Raw genomic sequence first — 5,285 nt, forward strand, 5'->3', positions numbered from 1 at the left:
ATAAATTCTCGTCATGGTGTTAGAAACATGATAGAGAAGTTACGATTCTTCTCAAATAGGACTTTTTTCTCCATCAATGGTTGCTTTATGTATAAAAAAATGTTTAAATAAGACTAGACAGAAACATATTGCTTGTTAAAATATTGGGTTGTAATAATGTAATATCAGACCTAAACAAATGACATGAGACTGCAGATGTGGACAGCAGTTTCTGAGGAAAGCAATTTAGATGGTGCTGATTAAATGTCATTGCCAGCAGTCATTTAGAAATGATTCTACACTTTGCTGCTCAGAAAGCAGCACACTTCTAGAGGGATTATGGTGAGTGTAAGAATTATTTTGGTTAAAGTAGAAATATAAATTCTTACTAGCACCACAAGCCAGTGTGTTTATTCAAGCCTGTATGCATTTGTGTTCGATGGATTTTCAAATAATTGTCAAACTTGCACTATTGATTCTTGTGGGGCAATGATGTAACTCACAACTGAAACTTTTAGTACCATTAACATTAGATAGCAATAAAAGTGGTTCTGATTCAAATTTACCGGTTTGTACACAACTTGAAACCATTTCTTAGGCTTTAGGATGCTATTTCTGAGATACAAAAACTGATAATTTTTCCATTTCCTTAAAGGTATACCTGACATCAGCCTAAGTTTGTAGTACTGTCTCCCCGACAAGCATTTGGTTTAATTTTTAATCTCAGTATTTTTCAAAAAATTTAGTGTATGTTTTAAGAAACATATGATAAGTGTTTTTCCTACAAATGTGTATTTTGATCAATAGAACTCATTGGACAATGGATGAATTAAAATCCAATATGAAAAATGTTTTAATATCACAAAAATTCTTAGAAATTGATTTCTTTATTTAAAACTTCAACTACAGCCCTCACCAGTGTGGCTCAGTTGCTTGAGTATCGTCTCACACACCAAAAGGTGGCCTGTTTGATTCCCAGTCAGGGCACAACTACAAGCACATCTCTAATAGGGTAGGATTTTGTTAATATATGTCTAATAATCTGTTGCCTTAAGCTCCATTCTTCCCCTAAAATAATTCTGCTCAGTTGTCTATCGAGTGAGTTCACATTGATTGCCATTGCCAATAAGAGTAGAGTAGGAAACTCCAGCGCTCTCTCTCCCCACCACGGCAATGATTAAATTGGCAAAAACTATCAGGATCACCTTCTGTGGAGCTCTACAATCTAATCTAAACGTTACCACAACCAGAGGAATGCTTAATGAGGAAGGACTCTCTTACGTTGGCAAAGAATAGACAAATCCCTCAATGAAACATAATTAAGAACCCACACAAATAGTATCAACTGCTTTTTGACAAAGGTGTAAATGCAATTCAACTGGAGCAAGGATAGTCTTCATAACTAATAATGCTGGAACGACTGGACAGCCAAGTGCAAAAAAGTAACCTAGATGTAAACATTACACCTTTGACAAAAATTAACTCGAAGTGGATCATAGACATAAATATAAAGCACTAAACTGTAAAACTTCTAGAGGATACTAGAGGAGAAAACCTATGTGACTTTGGATTTCACAGTGTGTTTTTAGGTACAAATGAAAAACAAATCCATGAAGAAAAGTTAGTAAGTTAGACCACATTAAACACATTCACTTTGTGAAAGACACTGTTAAGAGAAGGAAAAACCAAGCCACAGAGTTGGAAAAAATAACTGCAAAAAAGAAAAAGGAAGTATATCTAAAATATACAAAGACCTCCTAAAATTTAACACCATGAAAATGAGTAAGCCAAATAAAAATCTAAGCAAAAGATCTGAACAGACACCTCACCAAAGATAATATACAGACTGCAAATAAGGACGTGTAAAGCTGCTGACACCCTGTGTCACCTGTGAGCTGCACACTAAGTCAATGATAAGATACTTCTGTATACTTATTTGAATGGCTGGAAATTTTTAAAAGTTACAATACCAAGTGTTATTAGGATGCAGAACAGGAGGAACTCTCATTCATTACTGGTAGAATGCAAAATGATACTTTGGAAGATATTCAGGCAGTTTTCCCACGAAGTTAATCATAGCTTTGCCATGTCATCCAGCAATTGCACAATTAGGTGTTTCCCCCAAATAAGTTGAAAACTTATATGCAGCCTGGCCAGTGTTACTCAGTGGTTAAGTGTCGACCCATAAACCAGGAGGTCAGGGTTGGATTTCTGGTCAGGGCACAAGCCCAGGTTTCAGGCTTGGTCCCCAGTAGAGGGCTTGCCAGAGGCAGCTGATGGATGATTCTGTCTCATCACTGATGTTTCTATCTCTCCCTCACCATTCCCCTCTCTGAAATCAATAAAAAACACACACTATATATTTTTTTTTTAAAGGAAACTTATATGCACAGAAATCCTTGACCACGTATGTTAGGGAAACTACATTCACAATGGCCCCAAATCAAAAGCAACCAGATGTCCCACAATAAAGACAGATAAACACAGATAAATAATCTGTGGTACAATTGTACAATGGAATACCATGCAGTAGTAAAAACAAAGGAGCTTTCAAGCCATAAAAACACATGGAGGAATATTAAATGCATATTTCTAAGTAAAGGAAGCTGTTCTGAAAAGGTTACACACTACGTGATTCCACTGATATGATATTCTGGAAAAGGCAAGCTATAGAGGCAGTAAAAAGACCAGGTAAACTGTGGGGGCAGGGGAGGGAGAGAAAGGTGACGGGTTGAAGCACCAACGATATTTAAGGTGGTGACCTATATACTATGAAATAGCAGTTTTGGACATATGACATTACGCATTTGTTGAAATTCACTGAACTATGCATCACAAAGAGTGAAATGCAATGTAAACTATGGTCATTAGCTAATAATAATGTATATACTACACTTATGTAAAATGTTAAAAATAGGGAAAACTGAGTGGGGAAGAGAGAGTACATGAGAATTATCTGTATTAACTGCTCTAAAGTGTCTATTAGTTAAAAGTTAATAAAACACAAAAAAAAGATGGTAATGAGGAATCATGGAATAAAAAAGATGTGCTATATAGAAATAAATAGCAAAATGAAAGAAGCCCTTCTTTACTTGTGATTACTTTAAATAGATTAAACTCTCTAATTAAACACAAAGACTGAAATATTTTATTTTCAGAAATGATACAACAATATGATGTCTATGAGGTTCACTTTAAATCCAAAGATTCAAATAGATTGAAAGTGAAAGGATGTTAAACTATATACCATGCAAATAGTGATGAAAAGAGAACTCAGGTGGCCATACTTATATCAAGCAAAATATACTTTTTTTTTGATGAATGAAAACTTTGTTTCTTACACTTAAAGAATGATGAAAAACCATTGTGAATTCTATTAAAGAAAATGCAACATCTCAATTAAAAACTATGGTAACTATATTTACTCATTAAATAGTATTATAAGTTTTCTGAAACAACTAGAAAACATCCACATGCATGTTTTAGTGGATTCAAGATCAAGTATGCATGTTACATGCATCAAGGCCGGATTTCAAATTATCAGTCCCCAGCATCTTCATCAGCATCATCGTCACTTCACATTTTCCGTTCAATGCATTTGATAATTAATTCATTGGCAGTATTTTGTGATGGAAATAAGAATGTTTTCATGTTAATGGAAATAAGAATGTTTTCGGACTCAATTAACGATGGATTAATCAGAACATTCTGAGCTGCTGATGTTGCAGGAACCGGTGCTTTTGCAGCTGGGAGCTGCAAAGTGGGCATCTGCACCGTGAACCTCTGCCCTGTGAGGGGCATGGGAGTCCCTGCTTTAGTCGAAACTGGGTTTGGTTGTGGGGTTGATGTGCCCAGTGTGGGAGCACTTGGTCTGCTAGCAACTGAACCAATGCTGAACCGTGGGACTGTTATGCTTCCCACAGAAGCAAATGCCTTTTTCGGTAAAGACTTAAGTCTAGTCCAGCCGAGCGTGGCTCAGCAGCGGAGCATCGACCTAGGATCCAGGCGATCGGGGTTCGATTCCCGGTCAGGGCCCATGCCCGGGTTGCGGGCTCCTAACCCAGCAGGGGGCTTGCAGGAGGCAGCTGATCAATGACTCTCATCATTGATGTTTCTCTCTCTCTCCCTCCCTTCTCTCTGAAATCAATAAAGCTATATTAAAAAAAAAAAGATTTAAGTCTATATTTCGGAGCAGCCAAGCAACATTTATCAGGCGGCAATCTAGGGCCTGAATATGGCTTGATCAGTGGCAATGGGTTTGATTTCGCTGCTTCGCAGTAGCTAATAAAACATCTCTTGGGGGAGGGGAGGTGGGAGGTGAAAGACTGGTCAGCAAGACACTGGATGGCCAACTGCACATGGTCTGCATCAACAGTAACTTTCTCTGGTGGCTTGAATGGACTTTGCATCACCTAGATTTGTGGTCACATATTGGAAGGCAAACTCCCACATCTGATCTGTGACTCTTGGCTCATACTCTGTCACCCCCATAATCTTTCAGGACTTGTGCTGTCATCTGGTCATCTTTCAACATGCTCTTGGGAGAAGCCTTCTTGCCAGACTCCATGACACCCAGTGATTGGACTTCTTGAGCTAAATCACCCACATTAATGCATCTCAGTCTCAATCTTGATGCAAGTTCTTGGCCTGGTGTGGTTTTTCCAGCCTCTCTTGTACCTGTGAGCAGGATTTTTGGAAGCCGAAAAAATATACTTTTAAACAATCAATTTGTCAAAGAAGAAATCACAAGGTAAGTTAGTGATTAAAACATATATATATATTTTTTCTAGAGATGTTAGCCAACATTTCTATGAATAAAGGCCAAGAAAATATCATGTTCACAAGATTATGGCATGACACGCACTTTCCTCAAGTATAAGATTTAGAAAAACAAGCTTTCTTTTTTAGTATTCCAAAATATAATCTGAAAACTTAGTGGTGAAAATAGGGATTACGATGGGTTGGGATGGAAGGCCTGAGGTGCAAGACAATTTCTGAGGTATACAAATAAATATGAGACCAGTGAAAAGAGCATTTAACACCATTGAAAGGATTAAAGTAATAGGAAGGAGCTATAGAAATACCTCCAGAGGAAAACACGTAGAAGGCAAGTAGGCATGAAATTAATAATTATTTTTAAATGCCAACGTATCGAATTCATTTTAAACCTGGCTTTAATAAGAAAAGTAGGCAAGAGCATTTTGCACAATTAGGTAATAATGGAAAATTTGTAAAATATCTATTAATAAAATGCAGCAAAGTGAATATTTTTAAATGAGCATTAAAATCCATTAGGCTTAGATAAA

General features: G+C 36.9%; 1 pseudogene; it reads right to left on the reverse strand.

Annotated features, from left to right (window-relative positions):
- Nucleotides 1-3,519: 3,519 nt before the first annotated feature.
- Nucleotides 3,520-4,546, reverse strand: LOC107523862 (transcription initiation factor TFIID subunit 9-like; annotated as a pseudogene).
- Nucleotides 4,547-5,285: the final 739 nt, after the last annotated feature.

The sequence above is a fragment of the Miniopterus natalensis genome, chromosome 14 (genome assembly GCF_054644295.1).
Source record: "Miniopterus natalensis isolate mMinNat1 chromosome 14, mMinNat1.hap1, whole genome shotgun sequence".
Lineage (NCBI taxonomy): Eukaryota > Metazoa > Chordata > Mammalia > Chiroptera > Miniopteridae > Miniopterus > Miniopterus natalensis.